Consider the following 15,882-nt stretch of genomic DNA (forward strand, 5'->3'; position numbering starts at 1 on the left):
TGAGCATTTTGTAGCTTGTAGCTTAAGCACTTCTGGACCGGAAGATTTTCTCCCTTAATGACCAGGCCATTTTTTGTGATTCGGCACTGCAGTATTTTAACGGACAATTGCGCGGTCGTGCGACGCTGTGCCCAAATAAAATTAAAATTCTTTTGTTTCCCACAAATAGAGATTTCTTTTGGTGGTATTTGATCTCCTCTTTGATTTTGATTTTTTGCGCTATAAAAAAAAAAAGAGTGACAATTCTAAAAAAAAAAAAAAAAATCTTATTTTTCACTTTCTGCTATAAAACATTCCCATAAAAATTAAAAATCCAATTTTTCATCCTTTTTGGCCAATTTGTATTCTGCTACATATTTTTGATTTAAAAAATCCCAATAAGTGTATGTTGATTGGTAGCACAAAAGTTATCACATCTACAAACTAGGGGAAATATTTGTGTCATTCTTATTTATTTATTTATTATTTTACTAGAAATGGCGGCGATCAGCGCTTTTTAGTGGGACTGCGAGATTCAGACAGATCGGACCCCTAACTGACATTTTTGACACTTTTGGGGGGACCAGTGATATTACTACAGTAATCAGTGCTAAAAATATGCACTGTTACTATAATAATGACACTGGCAGGGAAGGGGTTAACACTAGGGGCAATCAAATATTTAGATGTGTCCCTAGGGGGGTGTTTTCTAACTGTGTGGGGGATGGACTTATGGAATGAACACAGGGACCTGTGTTCCTAAATAGGAGGAGCACAGGAGCCCTGTGTTCATTGCTGACAGAACAGTGGCCTACCGTAATTACAATGGCAGACTGCTGCTCTGTCTCCACGGGGAGCGTTCGCGGATGCCCGGCGGCAATCGCGGCCGCCGGCCCAGCAGATCAGCTTTCCCTCTGGCAAACGGGCATGCATGTGCGCCCCAACGATCGCTCTCACAAGGCGACGTATGGGTACGTTGTTTAGCGGGAACCTGTCGAGCCGCTGCAGTATATCGGCAAGTGGTTAAAGCTCAAAAACACGCAGCATGAAAAATCCTATCGTTTTCAATAGCCCTTGTTCACATCTAAACATGCTGTTGCTTGTAGCAAAATGCCTGTTACTCGAAAAAGTACATGAGCTACTTTTCAGGCAGAATTTAGGCTCCGTTCATTCCTGGGTGATTTGAATCGCAAATGGAATCGCCAAATTGCAGGCAGCATTTGCGATGCCATTACTTTCTAATGGCACCTTAATCGCAATGCGTGACCCTGTCGTTCAAAAGAAGCTCCTCCTCCTTCTAGTGTTTTTTTCCCCATAGACTTCAATAAAAATGCCTAAAAAGGGCGGCATTAGCTTTTTTCAAGCGTTTTGTTTAAGAGTTTTTTCACGCGTTTTCTGCTCACACAGCAGCTCTCAGTACGCCTCAATTTTTTGTTGAAAAATGCCTCACAGAAGCTGCAAAAATGTGCAATTCCGTTCACACCTGGCCGATTTGGATTTGAATTGTGGGCGGAATCGCCGCGATTTTGCCCGTGATTTAAAATCACAGCAAATCGCTGGACACTTGTGCGAGGACATTACTTCTTAGTGGCACCCCATTCTTAATCGCGGCAAATCGCAATGCTTGCCGCTCAAAAAGGAGCAGGAGCTTCTTTTAAGCAATTTACCGTGCAGCTGGATTTATCGTGTGACATGGGCTGCAAAATCACAGCGTGATTGGGGTGCCATTAGGAAGAAATGGCATCGAAAATGTGTCCCGCGATTCGCCTCGATTTGGAATCGCGGGCAGCAATTCCGCCAGTGATTCAAATCGCCCAGGTGTGAACAGAGCCTAAGATGTGTATATAGCCTCATACAACAAACCTCGCATTGGAAGGGCTTGTAGTATTAATCAAAGATAAAAGATACAGCTGTACAGCAAATGTTAACGCATTTCGAAACACAGTAACATCTGCTGTACATATTTATCTTCAATGGAGACATAATAAATCTGGACTTATTTAAGAGCACGTATTGTCTTTCATCTACTTTTCAGTAAGCTGATACTCCTCTAATCAAATGGCCAGGGAGGGAGGGCTGACGGTTTCAGTGACCAAGCATTATTGCCTACCTTCCGTAGAAAAAAAGTGAGCTGGCCAATCTGGCTACCTGGCTATGCAGTCTGGGTAAAATTACAAATCTTTAAACTGGTAGCTGTCATTGGCTTGGTGCTACGGTTAGACCAGCCTTTTTCAACCAGGGTGCCGTGGCACCCTGGTGTGCCTCCTGGGTTCTTCAGCGGTGCCTTGGCAAAATGCCTAAAATTGCAACAAATTGAAACAGGTTTTTACACTGCAGCATTACAATCCTGGGCACCATGCGGGTCAAGCCACTGGCATCCTGACAACCAATGACATCACTGGTTGATAGGGAAAATGACAGGTGCTTGCATAGAATGCTTGTTTACTCCTCCTCTTCCCCTCTCCATCAGTACTGCGGTCACATTAGCAATAGAAGAAGAGAAACTAAGGGAGAAAAGAAACTCTAGAATACTAGACAGTACCAGTTTGAAATAGTGGAGGGATAAATCACTTCTAACATTGGATGAACCCATGTGTATGGAAGTAGCTGCTATATGTAAAACTATTAGTTTCCTTTTTTTTTACATTTTAGAATGGGGGGCCTCAAGATTGTGCAGAATTTGAAAGGGTGCCGCAACTGAAAAAAGGTTGAGAAACACTGTGTTAGACTGGCTTGTAAAGTGCAACAGTACCAATACCAGTTGTGGGGAAACCTCTCATGCATCTTATTGTTGACACGTACACAGGGGCTGAATCTTTCTCAGGAAATGGCTGCATGTGTTTGCCACTGAAACCATTTGAGTTTATGGTGTGAAAGCCATTAAGTGTAAGTACCAAAAGATAGAAAAAAAAATTGGGTGCATTTTATTAACTTGGCAGATGTATGCCGATGAAAGTAATTTAGTGTAGGTACCAGAAGACCAAAATCAATTGGTGTATTGTCGATGGCACAGAAAAAAAACTGAAAGTGCACTGAAATGCCCATTGTGTACATAGCCTGTGTGTATTAATGCTCATTTACATAAAGCTCCAACAAAGGCCGCTTTCACACAGGTGTTCTGTCAGTCCATTTTTAGACCTTGATTAGACGGATCAAAAACCAACTGCAATATATCCCTATGGGTGGCCTGATGTAATTGGACCTGTTTAGGTTTGTCGTACCAAATGCAATACGTTTGTGTCCAGGTCCGATTTTGCAAACCTGAATGGAACGGATGTACAGTAAATGGATAAAAACAGACACACGTCCATTTACATCCAGCTGCCCAATAAACAGAAAGTATTCATAACAGACCTGGAAGTCTCTGTTAATTCTGATCAAACACAGCAGGGGATTTTTCTATGGATCCCCTGCTAAAACAAAATGAAGGATATTGTGTGAAAGGTGCCAACGTGTAGTATTGTTTGTTTTGTAGTAAAGCCCAATTGCATTTTTTACATCTCTTCATCTGTTTATAGATTTCAACCCTGTATGTTTTTGTGACCAGTTTATACTTGGTATATTAACCACTTAAGCCCCGGAAGATTTTACCCCCTTCCTGACCAGGGGTTTTTTTGCAATTTTTTACTGCGTGACTTTAACGGACAATTGCGCAGTCGTGCGACGCTGTACCTAAACGAATTTCACGTCCTTTTTTTCCCACAAACAGAGCTTTCTTTTGGTGGTATTTGATCACCTGTGCGATTTTTTGATCATGCGCTATAAACAAAAAAAGAGCGTAATTTTTGCAAAAATAACAATATTTTTCACTTTTTTTTATATGAAATTCCCCCCCCAAAAAATGTAAAAATCAAAATTTTTTAACATTTTCGGCCAAATTGTTTTATGCTACATATGTTTGGTAAAAAAAATTGCAAAAAGCGTATTTTGATTGGTTTGCGCAAAAGTTATCGCGTTTACTAACAAAGGGAAAGATTTTTGTCATTTTTGGTGTTTTTTTTTTAACGAGTAATGGCGGCGATCTGAGATTTTTTTTGCGGTACTGCGACATTTCGGCGGACAGATCGGACCCTTGACTGACATTTTTGACACTTTTGGGGGTACCAGTGACATTACTGCAGTAATCAGTGCTATATATATGCACTGTTACTGCAAAAATGACACTGGCAAGGAAGGGGTTAACTGTATTGGACAGGGAGGGGTTAAGTGTGTCCTAGGAGCGTGATTCTAACTGTAGTGGGACAATGCTATTGGTGTAAAAACAAAGATCAACGGTTCTACATAGTAGAACCGTCTGATCTTCATTTTTACACAGGGGAGAATGACAGGCGGCTTGTTTACATAAGCCGCTCTGCCTTTCTCCCGCTGTACCGACGATCGGCGAGTGACCGGCGGACATCGGGTCCGCCGGTCACACGCCCGCACTCCTCCCTGAACGAGCCTCAGCGGGCGCGCACCTCAGCGGGCGCGCGCTCGCCCGCTATTGGCTCTAATAGCAGTGACAGGCTAGTGATGTAGATCTACGTCACTCTGCCTGGCCGGGGCTGACTTCCTCAGTAAATATACTGTGCGCAGTCGGCAACCGGTTAAATTATTTATTTTTTTTTGGTGAAAATGCTGCTTCCTGAGCTGCTCTCCAGTGTTCTGTGCTGGCATAGCTGACCAACAACTACACCCCTTGGCACATATTTTCTTAAAGCCAGCTATTGGCGGTTCGAATATGGTCCAAAGACGGCCATAGGTGGTTCGAAGCCGGTTGACTCGAAACTTAGACTCGAACCATGGATGGGCAGGCTGAATGTACCCAAGGTGATCGATCAACTTGGGTACATCCAGCCTGCCGGATTTTACATGCGATTATTGCTAGCGGCTTGTTTACATAAGCCGCTCTGCCTTTCTCCCGCTGTACCGACGATCGGCGAGTGACCGGCGGACATCGGGTCCGCCGGTCACACGCCCGCACTCCTCCCTGAACGAGGCTCAGCGGGCGCGCACCTCAGCGGGCGCGCGCTCGCCCGCTATTGGCTCTAATAGCAGTGACAGGCTAGTGATGTAGATCTACGTCACTCTGCCTGGCCGGGGATGACTGCCGCAGTAAATATACTGTGCGCAGTCGGCAACCGGTTAAATTATTTTTTTTTTTTGGTGAAAATGCTGCTTCCTGAGCTGCTCTCCAGTGTTCTGTGCTGGCATAGCTGACCAACAACTACACCCCTTGGCACATATTTTCTTAAAGCCAGCTATTGGCGGTTTGAATATGGTCCAAAGACAGCCATAGGTGGTTCGAAGCCGGTTGACTCGAAACTTAGACTCGAACCATGGATGGGCAGGCTGAATGTACCCAAGGTGATCGATCAACTTGGGTACATCCAGCCTGCCGGATTTTACATGCGATTATTGCTAGTGGCTGTTATACTAGCAATCACTGTGTCGTCATCCCCGCCGGGAGAAAACAGCGGGAGGGATTTCCCTGTCATCACTGTCTCTGTTGATGGGGGAATCAAGTGATTTTCTTTCCACTCCATGGGAGGGATTTCCCCGTCATCACTATCTGTGTTGATGGGGGAATCAAATGATTTTCTTTCCGCTCCATGCCAAAATCTCCAACCACGTCACTTCCAGTGAGTCTACAGCAGGAATAATTGGAGATTTCGATGAATTGTTGTTTTCAGAGACTACCGCCAGCCTGTACACTACGGTATACGACCAGGTGCCTCTTTTCACAGAACACCGGAGGCAGCCATGTTGTTGGTTAGTAGCAGGCGTTACTAACAATGTCCAGTCATTATAGCGTGTAACGTGGTGTACAGGCTGCCGTTGGTCTGTGAAAACAGCAACTCGTTGAAATATCCAATTATTCCTGCTGTCGAGTCACCGGAAGGGACGTGGTTGGAGATTTTGGCGAGTTGGAGTTTTATTGAACACTGGTTCAATAAAATCCAACCTACATTCGGCCCGTGTGTATGGCAGCCGGTCTGCCAGATGCCAGCCGATTGGCCAGCTTCTGTTGGACGAGCATGCTGAAAAACCAGCAGCCGACCGGCTCCCGTTCAGCACTCTCAGCCAATGGCGCAGAGCACTGACCTGAGTGTTATGGCAGGGAGGCCGTCCCCTGTCACAACACAAAAGAACAGCAGGGGAGATCACTGCACTAAGGTTGGATTGTTAGTACAGTGGCTCCGACTGGAGCTGTCAGATTTTTTCTTTCAACCCGCTGGGCTGAACGAAAAAAAACTAGTGGTGTGTACCAGGCTTAACTCTGGTGCCCATTAGACAGGTATTAGACATGCTACACAAATACTGTAACAGGAAACTGAAGGTAAGACTATGAGAATAGAGACTGTTAGCGCAATGTCCATCTGGCTAAACATCTACCTCCATAAGGGATTTCAACTCACTACCATTGGTAACAAAACTGGTTGCAGAATCCTGGCCAACAGCAAGAGTAGCATGCTCATCACAACAATGGCTAATCAAGGAGAAAACAATTAGCCTTCTGTTATCTTAGTAAAAACTTTACTGAAATAGGCAGAATCAATCATTTTACTGCTTAGGCCGGCCATAGAGGGTGCAGGGGGTGGCTGGGGAAGTCGTATCCGCCAGGAAAAGACAGTGATTATTGTTAGTGGCTATAGCATAAAAGCTAGGTATTGGGAAGGTAGAGAAGAGTTAATTAAGTAGTGGTTAATTAGGTGTTAAACAATAGCAGTCATTTTTTTTTTTACAAGTGTTGGGCTGTTTTTTACAAAAAAAAAAAAAAATATATATATATATATATATATATATATATATATTCTAATTTAACAACATCAAACTGGAGCTGAAGGTGCTTAGTGAAATTCAGGCACGTCTTGTCAGCTATCAGAGGGATCATGCTCATTTTCATGTGCATATGCATAAATGTGCACATGTTTTCAGAAATGGGAGCCTTTCTAAGCATGCAAGGATGTGCACAAACATAGGAAAGTGCGCACAACAGCGTGCACATGGACATATGGGCATGACCACCATATATTCTGGTTCCTAGGGGACTACTTAAACACAAGGCTTGCATGGGATCATTGCTGGATTATCTTTCAGCTTGTATCTCTGTTATCCTTGATCCTGAATTCTGCTTGACTTTATTATTGGCTTTATTATTGGCTTATTGGCCTGCCTGTTGATGTCTGCTGTCTACCTGGGTTACCAACCTTGGCCTGGATACCCAAACAAGATTCTGCCTATCAATTCTTTAATCTTGATCCCATTTGTGAATTTGTGCGTTCCTGCCCGGCTGTTACCAAACTCGGCTTGTGACCTAACTCTGCTCTCTGCTGGTCTGGTGGAACTCAGGGAGCCCCCATCTTCTGCAGATCGTGGTTCCAGATTTCTTGCCCCTGTACCCTTCCATTGCCCTAGCAGTCCCTGTCTCAAACTCTAGGGGTGCTCAGATGGGAATTGTGGAAGAGGCCACTCATTATCACAGGCCTCTCATACAGGTAAGTGACAGTGACCATTTAGGAAGGAGCTGCTCTTACTCCTGCTTGCACACCAGGACTTCAGCTGTCAAACTGAGGGAGTTCCAGTTGGAATGTGCATGGAAAAGTGCACAGCAGGAGGAACCCATATATGCATATTTAAAGTGATTCTAAAGGTTGGGTTTTTTGTTTCTTCAAATAACATAACGTGTCATCTTTACCCGCTCTGTACAATGGTTTTGCACAGAGCAGCCCTGATCCTCTACTTCTCGGGTCCTCTCTGGACCATTCCTGGCTTTTCCCCCGTAACCAGTGCCCCCAATAACAAGCTGCTTGCTATAGGAGCATTGGTGCGTGCTCGCCCCTGAGCCCAGAAGACCGCCTCGGATCCACCCCTTGCTCTCTCTTAATTGGCTCACTGGCTGTGATTGGCAACAGTGAGAGGCAATGGCTCCTGTAGCTGTGTCTCAGTCAATGAGGAGGGAGAGACCTGGGATAGCCGAGGCTCCTGTGCACATCGCTGGATCGAGAGGGGACCCAGGTAGGTATTAGGGGCACAGAAGGTTTTTTACCTACATGCATACAGGTAAAAACCTTCAGCCTTTACAACCACTTTAAACATCTGGAGGTTTAGGTGGAGCCTTTCAGAAAGTTTATATAATAAGCAAGTAGTTTACCTCCCTATTGATATTCTCTATTTATTAAATGTTTTTGCATTCCCTCTTACATATCATGTCCTGTTCCCTGCTACATTGCACATGGAATTCCTCTAGATGTGCACTTGCTTGCGTTATTATCACCTCTGACAGCTACAATAACTGTTGGATAGTAGGCGCTAACGATAGAAGAACGATCTAGGACCTTCAGGAACCTCCTGTCTAGCATATCTTATACTTGCTCAAAGGTATGCAAAAGGTGTAATCTATGCATCCTGTCCCTCTATAAAGAAAGAAAAAAAAAAAAAAAACAACATTAAAAAGGAGGCTCTTCCTCATCCTAACATCCTGGTCCCCAACATGGCTTCCTTTTGTCCCTCTTGGTATTTTGGGTCCCTGTTCAATTGAACAGACTGTACAGTTCATGCATTGTGAACAGAAATTTCACACTCTTGAACCGACTCTTGCATTTTCTGTTGTGAAACACTCTGCAAGATCTGTTAATGATTCAGACTGTGGTTAAAAAAAAGTGTGAAAAACCTGGCCCTAAAAATATCCTGGCATTTATTCAGGAAACAACGTCTGCCCTACATAGCAAATGTTTTTTAACTTGAACCTGTTGCGTTCACACTACACCAAACATATTAGGCAATTTACTTTTCACAGCTTCTAGATATCTTTAGCTGATAAATATTACAATTTGGAAAGACTATCACTCTTATTGGTGATCATAGGTTTTGTATTACTATCGCCCCAGAAGAGATGTTCAATATTCAATTTTTATCTCTTCTTTGTGACCACATTTGTTATGTTAATGGGTAGCCAAGGGTAAGTTCTCCCTGATCCCTTATGCCTGATACACATGATGAGATTATCAGACGGATGATTGTCCAATTTTTGTTTGCATGCTAATCTCATATCAAAATTGAAGGGGTTACTAGAATTATGAAAATTCTCAATATGGATCAGATGCCAGTGACGTCCATTCACTTCTAACGGTTTTCACCAAAACTCGCCTCCGATTGGCCGCCCTCCTTTTTGCTGTGAGTGGAAGGCTGCGGCATGCACTGGCTAGTCGGGTTCCCAGCGTGAGGTGATTGTAGTGGTAGTTGTTTGTGACTGGCCAGCAGGATGACGGGGGGCTGTGGTCCATCTATTGGAGTTTGGCTTTGCCAGGGGATCCAGGTGGCGGTCATTGGAAATAAAGACTTGTGTATGGTTTTTTAATGTTACAATGACTTTATTAAACTACTATTAAACTACTATACAATGAAGATTGTATCTGGCTCTTGGCGAGCTTTATATACTCAAGTTGCATCCTAATGAGGAGTGTTGCTGGACAACTGGTTGTCGGATATTCACTGAGTGAGTGTTTGCTGATGTAATAGCAGCCATCCTTTCTGGTGAGTGTCTATTTCACAGGGGTACGGTGGAAGGTCTTGGACCACTTCATTGGACTTCTTTACTTCACCTTTAGGGCTCTTTCACACGGGCGGTCCGATCAGATCCGCCTGTCAGTTTTTTAGGCGGATCTGATCGGATCCTCCATGCAGCTCTATGGGGCAGCGGGTGTCAGCGGAGGTCACCTCCGCTGACACCCGCTGCCATCCGCATCCGATCCTGTGCTGAAATCTGGACGGATGGAAACCCTATTTTTCCATCCGTTCAGTAATCGGAGCGGAGCGGATCTGATGAGAGCGGACAAGCGGTCCGCTCTCCTCCGATCCCCCATAGAGGGCAGCGGGTGCTGAGACACCTCCCTCTCCGCTCTGCAAGCGGAGACGGAGCTGTCATCCGCCCGGCTCAGCGGGGATCGCGGATCGATCCCTGCTGAGGAACACGGATCCTCCTGCGGAGGCGGACCGTGTGAAAGAAGCCTTAGTGTGCTGTTGCACCGTTTTACACTGGACTTTTTCTACTTTTTTCACTTATTTCATCTTGCTATGGGACTTTATATATGAATTTGTCTGTCCTATGGCACTTAGAGGCTTTTACTATATATAATATTGTACACAATATTCTTTTACTGTATTGTTTATCATTTAAAAAATTTTTGGCGCTACTTTTTTTGTTGGTATTTGTATTGACAACTGTACTGATTAATCGCTTCATGCCCAACTATGTCATATGACGTTGTGGATTTTGAGTGGGGCTATCTAAATTATGCCTGCAGCTACAGGCATCATTTAGATATCTTCATTTTCAGCCGGAAATTTCCTGCACCATAAAAACAATCATAGCAGCTGTTCACTAGCCTAAATGTTTTTACAGGTGGGGGGACATCCCCCTTACCGCCACCCTTTGGTGTTTCTACCGGCTCGCCCGTGTGATCGGGGAACCAGACAATGAATCATCTGGCGGAGGCTATTTTTTATAGAGTGGACCGAGCACCAGAGGGTCCCCTGTCCTCTCTATGACCTTCGGAGGCCGGGCACGACTTTATGACATCACATACGGCCTCAGTAGTTGTAAAGACTGCCTCGGCTAGGAAGTCGAGATAATTTTTTAAATTTTTTTATTTTAGGCTTTCCAGCCTAGAGGAGAGGTATGGGGACATATAGACCCCAGATCTCTCTGTAAAGAGCATCTGTCATGCCCTATTTCTATTACAAGGGATGTTTACTATCCATGTAATAGGAATAAAAGGGATTTAAAAAAATGTAAAGGGAAAGTGCCAAAATATAAAAATAAAAGTAAAAAAAAAACAATAAAAAAAGAATATATAGATAAGCACCCCATCCTCGCATGCTCACATGCAGAAGCGAACGCATACGTACGTTAGGCCCGCATACGTAAACGGCATTTAAACCACACATGTGAGGTATCACCGCGAATGTTAGAGTGAGAGCAATAATTCTAGCCCTAGACCCCTCTGTAACTCGAAACAGGTAACCTGTAAACATTTTTAAAGCGTCACCTATGAAGATTTTTAAGTAGCGAAGTTTGGGGCCATTCCACAAGTGAACACAATTTTAAAGCGTTACAATGTAGGTATCTATTTACTTGGCGTAACATCATCGTTCACATTATGCAATAAAAACAGGCTAACTTTAGTGTTCTGTTTTTTTCAATTCATGAAACTTGTTTGAAAAATTGCTTCGCAAATATCGTGCTACATAAAAAGTTGCAATGACCGCCATATTATTCCCTAGGGTCTCTGCTAAAAAAAAAAAACATATATAATGTTTGGGAGTTCTGAATAATTTTCTAGCAAAAAAATGATGATTTTTACATGTACGAGAGAAGTGTCAGAATTGGCCTGGGTGGCAAGTGGTTAAACTGTACTGAATAAACAAAAATCGTACAGTCTGGTATCGTATGAGAAAAAGTTTTGTGCTTGTCCCATTGGATAGTATCTGATCAAATGTCGTGATTGGCTCTCGAAAGCTGGGTACTAACGATCATATTATCGTACGCTCGTTTCGAAAGCCGTATTTTTTGTACGATTTTCTGATCGTGTGTACGGGCCAATATGCGTAAACCTCATGTTGATTCTCTATAATTGTGGTTCCAATCTATTTCTCTGTATTACTGGACATTTACAAATAAATATCTGAAAACTGTGGTGTGCATTTGTATTCAGCCCCCTTGAGTCAATACTTTGCGCCACTTTGTGTTGGTCTATCACATAAAATCCCAATAACATATGTTTACGTTTTTGGTTGTAACATGACAAAATGTGGAAAATTTCAAGGGGTATGAATACTTTTTCAAGGCACCGTACCTCCAAAACTGCGCGTTTGTCTGGTTATGTTATGTACAATTTTGTTATTGCTCTGTACTATCCACAAACTCAATAAAAAAAGAGATTAAACATAGAATTTGACACAGAGTTGTCATATAGGCCAATAAACTCTTTCAGCATTGATGATTGATAGCAGGCTGTTGCTGTGACTGTGATCATTCATTCATCATGGGTTTAGTTTTAGCGTAAAATAGGTCAGCCATACCTAGTTTAACTGGGATGTCTAACTCTACATATGGGGAACAAGGATTACACTACAGCACCTGTTGTTGCTGCTGCTCCTGCTGCCCACTGTTGCCTTATACAGCACAACTCTGAGGTTTCCAATTGATGTAAAAGCCAGTTGATGGCTTTTTTAGTAGATCCATATTTACTAACATTCATGGGCCAGTGCACAGGGTGGCAGGGAAAAATGTAGCGCCAATCTGAATATTGTAGGCCATTCTGTGTTAATTCTTGCAATAATAATCAGATAGAATGGTTTAGATAAAAATTGGCAACAGCTGTTATAGTTTACTTATAGGTTTGTCCACCCCATTCTTAATTTGGCCTAGTGTTATAACCATTGACCGCAAACAGAAATAGTTCTGAATCTGAAAGACATAAAGTAAATCTATCACAGATGGTGGACTTTTTCCATGAGAACTGAGATTGACCCTCCTTCCAGCCCACACAGATATAGCAAAGAACCCATTGGGAGGGTCAGGATGTGGAAAGGACAGGGCCAATTTCAATCTTTACAGGACAAAGTCAAGACTGACATACTACTTCACCTTCCTCCCTATATCTACTGATCATTATGATATGTAGTTTTCACCAAAGGTACAGTATATTAGCTTTCTGCACTATGAGCTCAGCGCTTGTGGTTTTGGCACAGAGCTCTCAGAACAGAGATTAATGTTCCACCCTTGGGCCACAATCACAATAACCATCTATGTAACCAATACTTTAACCCTAGCACTACTTACCCTCCCTGTAACTCCAACGCTAACCCTCCCTGTAACCATAACACTAATTCCTGCTGTAACCCCAACGCTAACCCTCCCTGTAACTGTAACACTAACCTTCCCTGTAACCCTAACACTACTTACCCTACCTGTAACCCAAACACTAAACCTCGCTATAACCCTAACACTAACCCTCCCTGTAACTACCGACGCTAACCCTCCCTGCAACCGTAACACTAACCCTCCCTGTAACCCCAATACTAACCCTCCCTGTAACGCTAACACTACTTACCCTCCCTGTAACCAAAGCACTAACCCTCCCTGTAACCCCAACACTAACCCTCCCTGTAACCCCAACACTAACCCTTCCTGTAACCCTAACACTACTTACCCTCCCTGTAACCGTAACACTAACCCTCGCTGTAACCCCAACGCTAACTCTCCCTGTAACAGTAACACTAACCCTCCCTGTAACCCTAACACTACTTACCTTCCCTGTAACTGTAACCCTAACCCTCACCGTAACCCAAACACTAAACCTCCCTGTAACCCTTACACTACTTACCCTCCCTGTAACAGAAACACTAACCCTCCCTGTAACCCAAATACTAAACCTTGCTATAACCCTAACACTAACCCTCCCTGTAACCCTAACAATACTTACCCTCCCTGTAACTGTAACCCTAACCCCCAGTGTAACTTAAACACTAAACCTCCCTGTAAGCCTAACACTAAACCTCCCTGTAACCCTAAGACTACTTACCCTCCATGTAACCCTAAGACTAACCCTCGCTGTAACCATAACAATACTTACCCTCCCTGTAACCCAAACACTAAACCTCCCTATAACCCTAAGACTAATCCACCCTGTAAGCCTAACACTACTTACCCTCGCTGTAACCATAACACTAACCCTCCCTGTAACCCTAACACTAACCCTTCCTGTAATACAAACACTAAACCTCCCTGTAACCCTAACGATAACCCTCCCTGTAACTGTAACACTACTTACCCTCCCTGTAACCCAAACACTAAACCTCCCTATAAACCTAATGCTAACTCTCCCTGTAACCCAAACACTAACCCTCTCTGTAACCCCAACACTACTTACCCTCCCTGTAACTGTAACCTCAACCCCCTCTGTAACCCAAACACTAAACCTCCCTATACTCGTAACACTTACCCTCCCGGTAACCCTAAGACTACTTACCTTCCCATAACCGTAACACTAACCCTCTCTGTAACCCCAACACTACTTACCCTCCCTGTAACTGTAACCTCAACCCCCTCTGTAACCCAAACACTAAACCTCACTGTACTCATAACACTTACCCTCCCTGTAACCCTAAGACTACTTACCTTCCCTGTAACCGTAACGCTAACCCTCCCTGTAATCTAACACTATCTCTTGCTGTTACTCTAACACTAACCCTCGCTGTATTCTTAACTATAATGTTCCCTCAATGCCCACCATAACCCTCACCATTACTCCCCCTAAAACCCTAAGATTAACTTGTCCTAATATGAATCATTAACTTAAAAACCCCAAACCTAACACTAGACCTCCCTGTTACACATGTGATAATAATGTTATGACATCCCTGGGCTTCTAGAATATAAGTTTTATTTTCTGTCCTGGAAACATTTATTTAGTACTTTTATAATTAGACTCTTCATTAGTCCTGATAATGCAGAACCCTAAAGGCCCATTCATACCAGAACATGGTGCAGGTTAGGTTCCATGTGTGTTTCCCGCGCCGCAGGGGGGCGTTCTACCCTTGCAAAATGCACACGGCGCCAATTAATAGTTAACGGCACCCCAAACATATCTCCATACCGTAGTACCATGCGGTTTGGCGCAGTGCAATCTTAAAAAGTAGTACTTGCACTACTTTTCAGGTGTTTCAGTGAGCTTTGTATTCAAATGAATGAGCGGTCAAAACCAGACCACACAATAACACGCAGGAATGCACAGAAACATGCGCTAAATTGCGCTTTCCAGTGTGAACTTGCCCCTAATAATATTGTTGTAGGACTTTTCTTTTTGCTGTCCTAGGGCTCATTCAGACTGACCACCTGAACAGAGTTTCAAGCTGCTCAGGGTTGTACACATCCAGCAGGCGCAACGATTTGCTCTGTGGCCACGGTAAAAATTAAACAACCTGACGTATTCGTGATGGAGCTAACTCTCAAGTTAATGAGGCCATGGTATAGTGGTTCAGTCTTTTCAGGGTTAAAAGAGATGGTGAGAAGGAGACGTGTCATCTCCCAGCCATCTGTCAAACTCACTGAAAAGTGATCCACTGCACATCTTCCGCAAGGTCTGCTGCACGTCTAAATGAGCCTTTAGGCTAAGTTTACATTTGTTTAGCTTCCGAAAAATGATTTTCAGTGGATCGATTTTCAGAGTGTGGCTGAACAGCCTTGGTCAGGTGCTCAGGAGGTGGTTCTGCTGTTTTCTGAATGCCTGATTTTTTCTTTGCTGAATGACAGTCTTCTTTTCCAAAGCTTTTTATTGGAGTTTACACAGAAAGAAAAAAAGAAGGCGGTACAATGTCGGAGTATGTAAGCAAATGTGTGCTGAATGGCAGTCTTCAATGAGACAAATACACCGCAGCCGAGAGTGTGGTTCAGTAGCATTGACTTGAATAGGCAAGTTTGAGAGGTGGTGTTGCCTGTCAACTCAACATGCCTCAATAGGTTTGCAGCACCCACAGTGCAAAGCATCACAGCCTTGGCATGTGAACAGCCCCCTCTGGTTGTAGTGTAGGTTTTAGGTGGGTAGCCGGTATGGCAAAAAAATGCAGCTCATTCGTCTGTTTTTACCTTATCCCCTTCGCCAACCCTGTGAAAGAGGCCTTACTGATTGCAGCATAATGGAATGATAGTAAATTCTTAATCATGCCCTGGATTGTGTGGGTAAGACCCCATTCACACCTGTGCGTATGCTGTGCAGTTTAGATGCAGCACAATACAAAAAAAATTCTGCATGCAGCCATCCTTGATGTGCTCTCATCAAAGTACATGGGCATGTAAATGGTCCTTTGGCTTTTTAAAATCTTATAATAAATGTATACTTTGCAGATCTTTACTGAATG

General features: G+C 43.6%; 1 protein-coding gene across 1 annotated transcript in view; it reads right to left on the reverse strand.

The window, feature by feature from the left end:
* Positions 1 to 15,882, reverse strand: part of PLEKHA2 (pleckstrin homology domain containing A2) — a 161,627-nt gene that overhangs the window by 121,386 nt on the left and 24,359 nt on the right. The window lies entirely within an intron of this gene.

The sequence above is a fragment of the Pelophylax lessonae genome (genome assembly GCF_965119305.1).
Source record: "Pelophylax lessonae genome assembly, chromosome: 4".
NCBI classification, from domain to species: Eukaryota; Metazoa; Chordata; class Amphibia; order Anura; family Ranidae; genus Pelophylax; species Pelophylax lessonae.